General features: G+C 40.6%; 1 long non-coding RNA gene across 1 annotated transcript; it reads right to left on the bottom strand.

The window, feature by feature from the left end:
- Nucleotides 1-502: 502 nt before the first annotated feature.
- LOC147819202 (uncharacterized) lies at nucleotides 503-12635 on the bottom strand. The gene is made up of 3 exons (XR_015437142.1): nucleotides 12429-12635; nucleotides 10110-10267; nucleotides 503-801 (listed from the first exon to the last, which is right to left on the bottom strand). It is a non-coding gene; the product is annotated as an uncharacterized LOC147819202 (long non-coding RNA).
- Nucleotides 12636-15163: the final 2528 nt, after the last annotated feature.

The raw sequence follows: 15163 nt of genomic DNA, 5'->3' as shown, positions 1-15163 counted from the left end.
ATTTATGCTTTATTATACTATGATGTGTTGTGACTTTTTATGCCTTACTATACTATGACATTTTTATCAAATTCTGTGCCTCACTGTAGGCTGATTTTTTTTTTTTGCCTTATTATACAATGGCGTTTTATGTCTTAGTATCCTACGACTTTTTTATGCCTTACTGTACAATGACTTTTTCATGCCTCAACCTACTATGACTTCATTAGTTCTTACTTCACAATGACTTTTTCATGCCTTTCTATATAGACTTTTTATATCTTACTATGGTATGACTTTTTAGGCCTTACTACCGTAAATTATGCTTTAGTACACTATGCCTTTTATTCAGTGTGAATTTTTTATGCCTTGGTTTATTATGACATTTTTAAGCCTTAATATACAAAGACTTTCTTATGCCTTACTACACTACAACACTTTTATGCCTTACAATACGAAGACCTTTTTATGCCTGTCACAACATAGCTATAAAGCCATGACAAAAAAAGCAAGGGAACACAGGTTGGGCAAATAATAATACATTTATTAACAACAAAATGATGTAACCAAAACAAAAGGACTAAGATAAGCTGTGAGGTATGGACATCAGTACAATCAGTGTTGTGGGTGCATGTTTGCATGAATGGGTGTATGAAGTTTGAGCAGTTGTCTGCATGAACACAAAAGTAAAATATGATGAGTAGCTGAGAGAGATAGAGCCCAAAAACAGCGTGAAGAGGCGACGTCTTATAGGGCAGAAGCACTGGGCCAAGGTGTTTCCAACTTGGTGATCAAGGTGTTGCTCCACCCTCCAGGGACCTACTGCACAAATGGGAAAACAGAATAATAACTTAAATAGAAAACATAGAGACAGGCCAGGGGTCTAACATTGGCTATGTAGCAATAGCAAAACTCATAAATAGCTCCTTTAAAGCTGCATTAATTCCTTTTATGGGCAATAGGGGCAAAAAATGTCCCGACAATCACATTGAACTGACATGTTAATATGCGTAAATATTAGGTACATGAGCATAAACTTTGTACACTTGGTGAATGTAAGTTCTCAGACAAACATCTGACTCTTTAGCTGCTTTGCTTCACCAGCTGGTTGCTAACTTTATCTGTCTGGTTTGCTGCTGCTGCCGCCGCTGCTGCCACCGCCGCTGCTGCCACCGCCGCTGCTGGAATAAGGGGTTTGAAAAAGCAGGCTTTGAAATAGACAGTTAACATCATGTATTACTCTCACTATCAGATATTTTTGTTAAATGCAAAGGGCATCACAAACAGAGAGTGTTGCATTATGGGATGTTGGCAGCCTTACTGTTGCTAGGCTAGCAAGTTTCTTCATGCCGATTTAAAATAAGTTTGTCTTTTACAGTTTGACAGCATTAACAGTGTTTGGGAAAGGCAGTTCATATTACAGGATTGTCTGACGTCTTATTTAATGTGTTTCACTGCCATCAAGAAAATCAATTGCTGACCAATGAAAACAAGTTGAAAGTGTCTCCTTGACATTACACAGTCATTTGATAAAATGTTAAAAGTATTAAAAAAATGATTACACATATAACATTTACAACTACGGATGTACTTATATACTACATGTTGTGTTAAAAATATTATTATAGAAAGTCACCCTAAAAACTGGGCTAACAATGAGTTATTACTAATCTAAAGCATTAAGAAATTATGTATTAACCACTAATAAAAGCCATCATTGACAGCCGCGCAGCAGCCCCGTGTTGGTCTGAGAAATCTCGAGAACTACGAGCACCCAGCACAGATCACAGTTGCATAATACAACCATCTGATGTTTATTTCGCGTTGTCGTGTTTACAGAGCGAGCAGCCGGTTGTTTTTGATGTGTGTTGTGCAGCGTCCCAGGAGGTGGCCGGCAGACAGACGTGTCTGTGTTCCCGCACAACGAGACAGGATGGGCAGATCACACAGCGTCTGAAATTGCAGCCAGAAAATGCTCTCATCGTCTGCGGGGATTGAGACTTTGTCGCCTCCGCCATTGCAGCTTTCCATCCTCTTCCATGGGAAAAACAGGGTAATCGTTTGATATGATTCATCAGCTTAGCATTAATCCACTGGACAGTTCTTGTGTGTGTGTGTGTGTGTGTGTGTGTGTGTGTGTGTGTGTGTGTGTGTGTGTGTGTTTAAGTGTGGTCTGGGCAAACCCTCCTGGAGAACTCCTCGGGAATTGGTTTTATTGGAAATGTGATCAAAGGAGTCAAGAAGCAACCAAAGTGCAATCTGGCGTAGAACAAAATCAAGCTCTCTCTTCAGGTCTCTTCCTCTAACCTGATAGTGTTTCATTCACTGACCAACAAAACAATCAGACATACAGACACTGCACCTCAGTTACTTCTCCAACAATGCACTTCAATCCTGGAGATGGTTTTACAAAGACTGTGACTATATGACTCAGAGCAAACAGTCAAACACACTTCAGGTAACAAAGTGAGATAGAATAGTATGAGGATAAGAAAAAAATGAACTGAATTCCATTCAATTCAGCAAAGTGTTTCCTGTAAGGAACTTAGGATGTTTTACCAGTAGTTTTTCAAAAGGTTTCCTCAAGACATTGTTAATTATGACTCCACAATATCTTTAGCAAACTACAACTCAGCAGATGGCATTAATTGTTTCCATGGAAATGCAATGATAGCCAGCTTTTCAGGTGTGAAACTGGTGTTTTAGCACAAATGTTGCATTGTTGTATTCAGACAATGCGATGCAAATTTTCACAACGCAGCAAAAGTGTAGAAAGTCACTGAAAAGATACTAGAGGACACAAACAGACTGGGATTCACTCTAAGACAAAGACACACTTGCAGAAGTTGAAAATATTTCAGTTTAAGCTGTGAAGTGTGAGGGTGAGAGAATAGACACTAAAGGGCAACGTACTGTATATTGTCAGTGTGCAACACAAACATGTTAACTGTGCAGGAAAGTAGCAGAGTGATGCATTTTTGGCGCATGCACATGGTGAGCAAGTCTCACTGTAATAGATGGATGCCATCTTTGAGTCTCGCATTCAGTTTCATAACACATCCATGATATCAGTACGCTGAACACTGACTGCAAAAAAGCTGCAGCGCTCACATTTGCATTCATAAAGTGAAGCAAAAAATCTGGACACACCTCCAGCCTGATCTAAGAGCAAAACTAAGACTGTCTCAACTCGCTAAACTTGTCCAACAGATCTCTGTTGATATCAGCCTTTCGAGGTCATGAGGTCATGTAGTTGAAGGTGACGCTGGGATGCTCTCCCTGCATTTTCCTTGTAAGGGGAAAGGATGGGTTAATGGTGTCACAAGTTAACCTCAGCTGACAGAGAGAGATGAGTAGGAGAGACGGAGCCGGCAGTGATGGAGGGTCCTCTCCTCCTCCTAATAAAGCAGAGAAGGGAGACCAAACGATGTTAAATTACCTCCGACGCCTCCCTCTCACACAGAGCCAAGCCTCCACATTCAGCCGTTAAAGTAGCTGCTGCAAAAACGGGGGAATCTTTCCAAGAAGCTCATTTGACGAACATTGAAGTTTATGGTTGCTGCGCAGAGCGTGAGTGAGCCATTTGCGTTTTATTCAATCTACTTAACCAGCTGACGGAGGTTGTAAAGGCTGGCAGCCTCAGTGAGTGGAGGCAATACTGATGACAGCATCATAAATAAAACTGCTGATGGCACGTACATATTGATGGGGACACGGGTGTGAAGCAAGGTAACATAACCTCGCTGCTCCTCCCGCAGCTCACAGAGGATTTCAGAATCATGTAGAAGGAACAGACCACCCCCTTTTCATTTCCATACTAATCCATTAAGTTTGTGTGCGCTTATACAGTATATATACGTATATATACACTTTATGCTATCTGACATTTTGCTAAAAAAAAACAAAAAAAACAAACTAGTAGTTTATTCAGGAAATGCTCCTTGATTTATATTCGACCCACTGCCACGGCAGGCTTGTGCTGTGATACGGACCCCCGCCCCACTCTCCTGGCAGGGTTAATGGATCCAACACACACTGAGAGAAGCCATTTACACCCCCCCATTTGCTTTGCAGATATTTGGTGGTAACAAGTTGTCCAACATGAATCATTTATGTAGCCTGAGGCTTCAGTTTTTACAATAAGTAAGTTTGATCTTATGCCTGTATATAGGCCTGCATCTGAAGCATGGGGATTTAAAAGTGCTTAAATAACAAAAAAAAAAAAAAGGGCGGGGGAACATGGGTATTAAAGTTTCAAAAAATGAGAAAGTGACAAAGTAATTGCAAATCGGTTTCGGGCCAGGCATTCGCCACACGCTCAGACAGCCTTTTAAGCAATTTCCTTGTCCTTGTGCTTGTTTGATGCCTTTTCCTGCAATGTCACTGGAACACAAGCACACATACATGGGCATCAAAGCCACCACGTTCCATTAACTGACAATTTCTTTCAAAGAAAAGCAGCTATAAGAAGGTTAGAAAAAGTTTTCTCTCCTCTGTGCCCTCAAAACTCAGACACAAACACCACAGCAGACAATAACAGATTTAAAAAAAAAAGAAAGAAAGAAAGCACATTTTAAACACACTGAGTCTACAAGGACAAAAAAACATCAACATTTTAATCATAGTGGTGTGTTTACATAGAAAGCTGCACTGGCATTGAGCTGATGGCGTGTTCAAATGCTACATCCCACTGCAGAGACAGATGGGGTAATGAATGGACCACAAGGTCATTTTTCAACATCTCTCTTTCCTCCCAGCTTCGGGGCGTTATCACTTCCAGTACTAATTTAGCTTCACTCCTCCATCACCTCTCTAAACCAATAACTCACGTTAGGTACAGTAATCAGTAGAAATGAGTCAGTGTGCATCTCTGTACCTGCTGCAGAGCGTACTGCATAAAAGTGCATAAAACGTAATTTTTTTTTTTCTCATCTCGTTCATGAGTGCTCCTGCGAGATCAGCGCTGCGTGTGGGCATCGAAGCCAGGAATGCGAGGAATTACAGTCTGGCTGTGCACAGTTTTGCTCTGCATCCCAGTTGTGAAATCAGTCAATCCGGAAAATAGCTGCAAGCTTTTTTTTTTGGGGGGGGGGGGGTTGAGCATCACAGGAAGATTTGGCAACAACTTTCATCTCTGCTCCCCTACTTCCATCCCAGGTAAAGCCCTCCCTGAACCTGTGACGCTGGCAGCAGACACAAACCAGAGCTACAGTTTGTTTACCTCCAAACAAGACAAACAGCTTCATTGTTGCAAGGTCTCTCGTCATGTTTATGCTCCGCTCTTGTTGCTGAGGGGATCAGTGAGGTTTACAGGTTTACAGCACCTGCACAGGGACAGGCTGAAGACTGCGGCGAAGACACTGCACAGGGCGTGAAAACGAAAAGCTACATGACTGAAATGAATTTTGGTTGGGAGTACACCGTCTGCGCTCTCTCTCTGTGTGTGTGTGTGTGTGTGTGTGTGTGTGTGTGTGTGTGTGTGTGTGTGTGTGTGTGTGTGTGTGATAGTCATATACTGAGCATACACATCTTTGAATCTTCAAAGGGACTTTTTGAGGATTAAAACTTGGATGTGGTTCGATTCAGGTTCAGGAAATACTTTTGGGGTGAAACTAATGATCATGTTCATTATTGATTAGGCTGCTGATTATTTTCTATATTAATTTTTTAGTCACTCCACAGCAACCTTTAGAGAAACCTTCAAAACTTTCAAACTCACCAAGAACTTCATTAGGAATATTAATAGTTCCTCCCTTTGTTCTTAAAACAGCCTCAGTTCTTCGTGACATGGATTCCACAAGATTTTGGAGACTTTCCTTTGAGACTCAGTTGACTTGACTGCATCGCATCATTTCTGCACATTGATGCTGCCAATATCCTGTTCTACCAGTAAGAGAGGACTTTTTTGCTTTGCGACATTCAAATGCTGGTCATAGAGTGATGTACATGTCCAACAACAATCCCCAGATCGGCTGCGGCATTCAAGCGATGATTGATTGGTATTAAAGGGCCTAAAGTGCCAAGAAAACATTCCCCTACACCATCACACCACCAGCAGCAGCCTGGACTGTTTACACAAGGCAGGTTGGGTTCATGGACTCATGCTGTTGATGCCACTTTCTGACCCTACCATCTGCTGCCTCAGCAGAAATACAGATTCATCAAACCAGGCTACATTTTTCTAATCCTCAACTGTCAGAGTCAGATGAGCCTGAGCTCAAAGCAGCCTCAGATTTCGGTTCTTGGCGGACCGGAGTGAAACCCAACCCAACTCAATTTGAACTGAGGTCGGCACAAATAAGTTTTTAAAATGGTTGAGTTTACATCAGGGTTCTCTATATTGTTTGCCATACTCGGCCTGGAGAACATGAGACGGGTCAGACAGTATCCTCTGTGCTTGTCTGAGAACAGACCGCATATTGACTGGGATCCAGTGTTCATTCCTCTGTATACCCTTCACGGCTGCTGTACAAGAGCAAGTTTTTAACTCTAGAGTGCGATTGCCATACCATGCTGACGTCCCATACCTGAGCCTTTTCTCTAATACAGCATCATAGAACATCGTCAGGTCCACCCCACACAACCCGAGTCTGAGTAGGAAGTATAAGCTCTTGTGTGAACAAGAACACAAACTTTCAACACGGGCCTTCCAGCATAGGCTGTTGTCCAAGTGAACACAAAGGTACGCTTGTAGGAGTAGACCTGATTGATTGGTTCATCATGTAAAACCACTGGACTATGAACCCCCCACTGACCCAGCATCCAGAGCAGTGTCCTCAGTTTTTCTCACATTTAAAATGAGATGGGCAGCATCACACCGCTGCACAAAACTCTCTCTCTCTCAGTGAAATAGACTGAGGGATTTGTGTCCTTGTGCAGTAGGCTGAGGATCACAGTGTCATCAGAAAACTTAAAAATGTATTTCATATTGTTTATGGGCTGGATTGAAAAAAAAAAAAAAAAAAAAAAAATGTATTCTACGTTCCAAATCGATCTTCACTTAAATAATCCAATTTCGATTCATTTTACTGTCCCCATGGATGTTTGCTGAAGCCGACCACCGTTCTCCAACAACGAGATCTGGGCTCCACAGAAGCCCCAGGTCTGAAGGCAGATGTGTTGTTGCATTTCTGGTCCATTCGTAATGTTAACATTAATAATCTTAATAATGCACCAGGTTAGAGGTACAGTTCACAGCATTAGTTCTCTGAGAATCTGACTCATAGCCGAGCAAAATTATTGGTATTATTACTAAAATATCTCCAACTAAGTCGATATTGAATTAAATTGAGAATCACAATGAATCAGGACCTTGTCAATAAGAATTGAATTGATTTTGGGGAAATCAGTGGCAATACCCAGCCCATACAGAGAGAGAGAGAGAGAGAGAGAGAGAGAGAGAGAGAGAGAGAGAGAGAGAGAGATGGCGGTGTGTATGACAAAAAACAAAAGCAAATCTTGACGTTTCAGAAGCTGAAACCAGAGAATATTTGCCATTTCTGCAGATGCAAATTTTGCAAATGACCAATCAAAATAGTTGATTAACTTTCTGTCAATCAATGAATCAATCAATGCATCTCTAGAACTCTTTATGTCAGTGAGTGTCCTCACAAGTATAGAAATAAAGATTTGTGTGCGGAGGCTGAGTGTTCATCATCAATATGAACTCAATCCGGCAGCTCAACATGTGGATATTGAACTGTCATTCACTCTAATCAATTAAATGAAAGAGCAAAGACAGTGTGACCTGATGGTATCAAATCTGTGCTGGATACAGGGAGATGGACAAAATAATGGAAACCCTGGAAATAAAATGCTGTATTTGTCCATCTGATAATGTTGGATTCTCATGACGTTTAACTTGACAGCCTCTTATTTTGTTTCAACAAAACCTATACAGCAGGGAGATATAAACAGAAGACACTTTTCAGAATAAAAGTAGACGATTTGTAATACATGAAGAAAAACCTGAACATTATTGCTTTCACAAAGACAACATGTGACATGGTACATGTGTTTCCATTATTTTATCCACCCTATGGATCTAATCCTTTTGCTCTACATTTCCAGAAGCATGCTGTTTCAAACAGTATAGAAGGAAAATGGTTTCATTCAGCGCTGGCACCAGAGGAAACAATTGAGGAAAAAAAAAGGCAATTTCTGTGCAGCCATTTTTTTCTCTCCCACAGAGGATTTAAGACCCAGAGGAGTGTTTTTTTGGGTGGGTCACTTGTCTCTAAATTGGAGCTTAATTTTCTTTTTCTTTTTTTTCCCTCCCCCCTTAGTATTCATCACCCACACACACATTTTCACACTTTCTCCGTTTCTCACAAACACACCACACATTCCACTGGCATCTCTCAGGTGGCTGTTTGGCATCCTACTGCAGCTCTCTGATGTCACCACCTGGCAGCTGACGGTCGACGGCAGCTGACATGCACCTCGGGAACAGGGACAGGTTAATGAATCTGCCAACCCAGCCTGGACATTCATTGACATGTTGCACCTCCAATCCTCTGCCCAGTGGGGTCACACTGGCAAAACCCACAAGCTTGAAGACGACCACAGAGAGTCCAACAGGCCAACATCACTGTGGTGGTTTTTTTTTTTGTTTGTTTGTTTAATTTTCCTTTTGGCACAGAGACAGAGAATCATAAGTCAGCCAGCCAACTCACATGGTATGGACCATTACATTGACGGATTATTATTTGGTCTCCAGGCACTGACTGCACACTTTTCTCAACCAAGCTCATCACAGTAAAAATTGGGGGGGTGACACTAATACCTCCCAATAACCATTTTAGATACAGAGCACAACAAAAGCCATTATGCAGAATCAGCCATGTGTGGGCAGCAGCAGCAGCAGCAGCAGCAGCAGCAGCAGCAGCAGCAGCAGCAGCAGCGACTGTGCCAAGTGGTCACATGTCCTGCAGGGAACAGGTGCACCAGCCTGCAGAGTAAGATGGACCACGTCCCATCAGAGCCTCCGCCTGCAGCCAGCAGTCAGAAAACCCTGCCCTCATTGTAAGGCTATTGCATATACATCTTTTCTACATATAGAACATAAAGGGAGAGAGAAATTCTCTTAGCGCTCAGAGGCAGGACTGTATCTGTTACGGCTCGGGGGCTTGCCTTACTCACTTTACATTGTAACAGTTTTCACATTAAGAAAATAATAATTGCCACAATCAAGTCAAGTCAGTTTTATTTATGTAGCCCAATATCACAAATGTGCCTCAGGGAGCTTTACAATCTGTTCAGTGTACAACACCCACTGCCAAGCTGGATAAGGAAAAACTCACATACCTCCAAAAAAATAAACCTTTACCAGGGGAAGAATTACATCATTTGTTTAAAAAGGATTATTTGGTTATAGCCCTATTGCATATGATTTCATTTAAGGAGGTGCAACACAAAAACTTAATGGACTGAATGAATGGAGTGAACTTCCATTCTCAATTGCCAAACCATAACTTGATGCAAATCTTCTGTATAATTCTTTTTCTTTGGGCAACACAGCTACATTTGTTGCTACATGTGGGACGTAAATGACAAATGTGAATTGCTAACTGTGCTAGTGACAAAGAAAAGCAGCGTATTTAACCATATTTTCACAGAAATGTGTGTTTTAAATGTACTGAGAATATGAACTGACGATGGAGAGTTGATTATATTGATGCATGTTGGAGAAACAAACAAGCCACTCAGAGCTTTGTAGGCAGGGTTGATGTGCCAAGTCTCATTTTTAATTTGAGCAGGTTTACATCAGTATAGAAAGAACTATGTGGCAGATATAGGCCTTTAAACACGTAATGTTTCAGGGGTTCAAAAGTAATTGGACACTTGGCTACTAAAAGTTTCTTGGGCAGCTGTTTATAGTTTCAACGTTATTTCATACACACACACACACAAAATAGAAAAAGGCTCACACAAGAGTGACAGAGTTGAGAGATGCCAGTTAGATTGAGCTGAAGTAAACATGCCACAGCCTGGCTGAGAGCGAGTTTGGGCGTTTAGGGAGGGGCATTCTGCAAAACTGAATGTGACACAATAATCATTACAATGTGTCCGAACCTCCACTCTTTGGTTTAAGATAGAATGACTTTGAATACTAACACTTAAAGTCCTACCTCTACAAGAAGTCCAGAGTTGCTCCCAGTTCTGATGTTGAGACAGTAGTATGTTACAAACATCAGTATAAGAGCATTTCCAAAATCAGAATACTGTCATTCACAATGTGCTGGTCCATTGGAAACATGAAGTGTGCAGCCGTCAGGGGGGGAATTCACTACGGTACACAACAGAGGAAAAAGTCTCATTTAAAGTTATAACAAGCTAACATCACGACTATCGACACCCACTGTGAGGAACTACTGTAAAAATATTTTGCCGTTATTTGGCTACGTGTTTGCACAATAAAAAGAAAACATTCATATCCAGGTTTCACCTTAAATAATTAATGAAACAAAAAGGTCAAGATCTCTGTGACCTCATAAAAAATGATTTCGGCCTCTAAAATGTGATCTCAAGACCCCCCTGAAGGAATCTCTTCAAATTTTACTCAAACATCCACTTTTACTAAAAGATGAACTGATTACATTTTGGTGTAAAGGTCAAAAGGTCAACAATCAAAGTGACCTCACAAAACGCATTCCTTGCTGTAACGTAAAAAGAATTCACACACAATTTACGACACACTTCAACACAAATGGGACAAAATGATGAAGTGTTGACATTTTATATCCAAAAGGTCAAAGGTCAACGAGTGAAAACACTTATGGCCATTATTCAACGCTTTAAATCAGCAAGATTGTGACCATATTTGTGCAACTTGACTGGTTGACTGAGGTTTATAACTGCAAGGCCCTCGGAGATAATTTTCCATCATGTTTACGATTCTTTGTAAGCTTTACCAGTTACTTATTTTTCACTGGATTGGATTGAAATGTCAATATCTCCAAATTTCGACTCTGTGCAGTATTGATTAGTTCTATCACATCTAGAAGTTATTTGGTCCTGCATAAACAAATTGAGTGCCACAGATCAACTTTAAGATATTTTGACTGAATATTTGCCCAAGAAGGATTATTTTAATTTACTTGAAACCTTTCTATGGGAGTGCTAATGTTCATTGCATACATATAGAAAACGTAAAGATGCTATATAACTCAGTTTTTGAAAGTAGCACTGGCTGTAACATTAGATTCAGTTGTTTTATTTCAGATATTTGTACTACGTTTATTTCAAGGTTTTCTGTCTCAGTGTGATACCTATTGAGCCTGTTTTTCATTGAATTCAGTGACAGCTTTTGTTGCATGCTGGATGATGGCATCTTGTTCTGTGTCTGGACCAAAATATTAATCTTAGTTCCTTAGTGCAATACACATTATTTTGCAATTTCAAGCTTTTCTGAACTAATTTCTGATGGAAGCAGCTGCCTGCTCCCAGACGGCCAGGCTCAGAGCTAAAGCTAGCTGCCAGGAGGAGGCAGCTAGCTGCATATGTTTTTATAGATTCCCTAGGCAGGTTGTGACATTAATAATTGATTAGGATGGTCACTGGATTGCTGTGTTAGTAAATTTAGAGGATTGGCAATTTTGATTAATATGTGTGGATATAATAATACAGCTCAAAACAAAATAAACTCTTCCAGGAAGGACTGCTGAATATAAGCAAACGTATAGGGTTTACAGTAATAGGTGGAGACTTTAATTTGGCACCAGATGAGTGGTTAGACAGATACCCATCTATTCATAAATATTACCACTACAACACTGCACTGAAGGAATTCATAAATGTCAACTCTTTTATTGATTTGGAGAGAAAAAAAAAAAAAAACTTAGGAGACAATTTTCTTGGATAAAACCCAATGGGAGATCATGATCCAGAACAGATCTTTGGCTGGTGACTCCATAAATTTTGTGACAAATGTTTCAATGTCCGCTGCACTGGTAAAATTGAAATTATTTACTGAAACCAGAAAATAAACCTAGATGCAGGAAAAAGCACTGAATGTTCATTGCTGATCTGTTAAATTTAGAAGAATATAAAAGACCTTAGTGGTTATAAATGATACAGAACTAACTACTTAGTGTAGAAAATGGGAATGTTTTAAATATAAGGTCAGGAATCCATCCTTTAAATTTAGTAAAACTTGATGTCAGCAACAAAGAAAATGAATTTAAGAAATTAATGACTGTTGCAGAAAAGCTGACTTATCAGATGAAGACAAAGCAAAGTCATTAAGTCTACAATCCAGATTAGATAATTTATTCCTCCAAATGGCACAAGGATCTTAATGTTAACAAGGGGAGAAGAATACATCTTTTTCCTTTTTTTTACTTGAAAGGAGAATTTAAATCCAACAAGTAACCACTACCATGTTCAATTTCTTACGTTTATATTAGACGTCTGATAAGGCAGTAATCCTCTGACACTGTCACACTCACCTGTGGCACCTGGCAGCTGTCTCCACTGTGCACGCGGGATATAAGAGCGCGGGCGAAGTTATCTCGTTGCCGAGGTCCGGGTTTGTTTGGAGACCGGCGAGATGAAGAAGAGGAGAGTCGAGTATTTTCCACACTGACCGCGACCTGAACACAGAGTCAGGGATTAGCGAATACTGTAGCAAAACAGACACCTCTTCTCCCGTGTAGGTCGCCATCATGTTTTTGTCAGCCATATTTAAAGTAAGAAGGGCGGGTTGCTGGTGGATGCCAGAATGTCATTGGCAGAACAAGGGGGTGTGTCTGGGTGTAGATTCAACTTTTATTTTGAATGAAAAAACGTTATTTATGGCATTATTATGGCAGATTGCAGCAGTATTCTGTTGGCCTTTCATCTTTATATTAGCTGATGCTCATAAAGTCACAACTCACCATAAAATTCAGTCAGTCATTTTCCCTTCACAGTATCTACTATGCATTGGAGGGAAAATACTCTAGTTCCTCAAAGAGCATAATGGATTGTAATCCAAGTACAGCTGCCTTTTCTGTGCCTTCACTCCTCTTTTGGCAACAGATATTGAACTGTTGTTTATAGTGAGGGACGTGTTATTGTGACCTGCGTGCAGACACTGCCCAAATGAAATAAAAGAGACTTAAGGAAAGACCTAATATTAATATCAATGTCCTCCTTATTTCCAAAGTTTGCTTTGACCTTTCTGCCTCTTCCCAGGAATTCCCATTCTAGAGGGCACTTTGTTGGAAATGTTTAACCATCTCCATTTATTTTGATCAAGCTTCTCAGTCCAAGCTTATATAGTCTGATTTCCAAGGACATCACTCCCATTTCAATCAATAAGGCAGGTATTAGTAGAAATGTCCCACTACATGTTCTCAGGGCTTTAGCTTGTACAAATCCAGTTAGGAGCTGCTGATCCATAAACCATGCATCCATAATCAATACCTGATGTAATCACTGACTCTCTGTCAGCTCCCCTGTCAGAACCTAAAACCCTCTGTCTTTCTTTCATCAAACCTCATTCGGAGAAACTTAAAGTTTCTTAGCTTTAAAACTTGTTTGCGCCTGCAGCTGGATGGGCAGTGACTTCAGTCAGGGTGTGGTTCTCCTGAAGTGGTTCATATGTAGTTACTCGTTTTTTTGGAAGAAGCTCAGTAAAATCTTAAAACAGATGGCCACTGTAGTTTTAAGTGAATTTCAGAATAACAAGAGAAAATAGTGTATTTTTTTAGTATAATAAGTAGTAGTATAGTATTAGTAGTATAATAGTAGTGAGTGTTGTAACTCACAATACACAGTCAAATGGTTGCTTAATGCCAGTGTATAAAACCAACTAAAAGTGGCTTCAAGTGCATTAACATATTCAACCAAGAGCTTTGCAGCACATGCAACATGTGATAAAACAAATGCAGCACTAATTACACTTCACATTGTAGATCACTCTTTTTTAATGAATTGCATGTGTGAAATAACTTGGAAACAACTTTAATTAAATTTCTGCAGCCAATGTCGGCACAATGTCAGTGCTTTTTACTGTCATCTGACAAAGTAGAGCACTAGTTAATTAATACCTCCCCTCAGTGTGACACTTTGATGTCTACAGACTTAGGTCAAATTGCAATCAATCCTTTTCTGTTAAAAACTTTTTTGTTGCCTTATCTACCACCGTCGGGACAGTCTAGATCCATTTACAAAGACTTGGATTGTGCTCTGATACAAAGTTAATTGAGCTAACTCAGAGCCGTTGTGGTGCTTCAATGTGCCTCCGCAGGCTCTGCGACTGAGGTGTATCGTCTAAATGGCCATGAAAGGAAACATCAGTCACCAGTCTGCCCCAAAACAAAAGCACCTACGTTCACCTTTGATGAGGAGGAAGTGCGGGGGAAACAAATAGTGTTTTAAGGGGAGAAACAGCTGCATATCATGACAGAGGAGCCCACAGGAGCCTGCAAAGGGCTCAATCTCCTTTTTAAGAGCCCATCTACATTAGCCGAGGATGGCGTCTGTAGTGGAGGTGAGCTGTGATTTAAATAGGCAGCCTGCTGCATCAAAGCCTGTCTCGCTGTTCTTCTGGCTACAGCCTTTTCCGCTTGCATGGTTATCATAATTGCTCTTGCTCAGCGGACATGCTGCTTCCGTCAGGGCCACGTCCTCCTGCATTACAGCTGAGGAGCCTCAGCCAAGCAGAACCTGGCTTTGCAGGTAGACATGTTTTTTTTTCCCAACTCGCCAAAACATCTCAGGAAGTTTGACACAGCTAGTTTTAGGAATAATAAGAGGGTACTTCGTCAGTGACAGCGTGATGGCTTATCAGCTTTAGTCAACCATCTCTGACTTGACCTTCTAACATGTTTCCATTGACCTTTTAAATCACATTTTACTCTCTCTTCTTAAAGGGAAAGTCAATCTAGTGAATATCAAACTTTTTCCCCAGAGGCTAAAGTTTCTACATAGATGTAGAACAGAGACTGTGGCCAGCTTGAATCACACTAGCTGTCATTAAACAGAGAAATGTGCCAAAAGTTGGGTGAGGATTACTGTGAAAGCACAGTGCTGATGTTAAATGATGTGCTGACCCATCATTAGGCCCTTCACAGAGGGACACAATCTAAATGTCCATAGTAACTTTTGAAAACCATACCTCCACAACAAACTACTCTATCCACATACTCAAAACTGTCTGCTTTGCAACATCATGGCAACATACACTGCTCACATTTAC

Source organism: Seriola lalandi, unplaced genomic scaffold (assembly GCF_002814215.2).
Source record: "Seriola lalandi dorsalis isolate HSWRI2012SDOR001 ecotype SW California unplaced genomic scaffold, Sedor1 jcf7180002054245, whole genome shotgun sequence".
Classification (NCBI taxonomy): Eukaryota; Metazoa; Chordata; class Actinopteri; order Carangiformes; family Carangidae; genus Seriola; species Seriola lalandi.
This window is presented reverse-complemented; position numbering and strand designations above follow the sequence as displayed.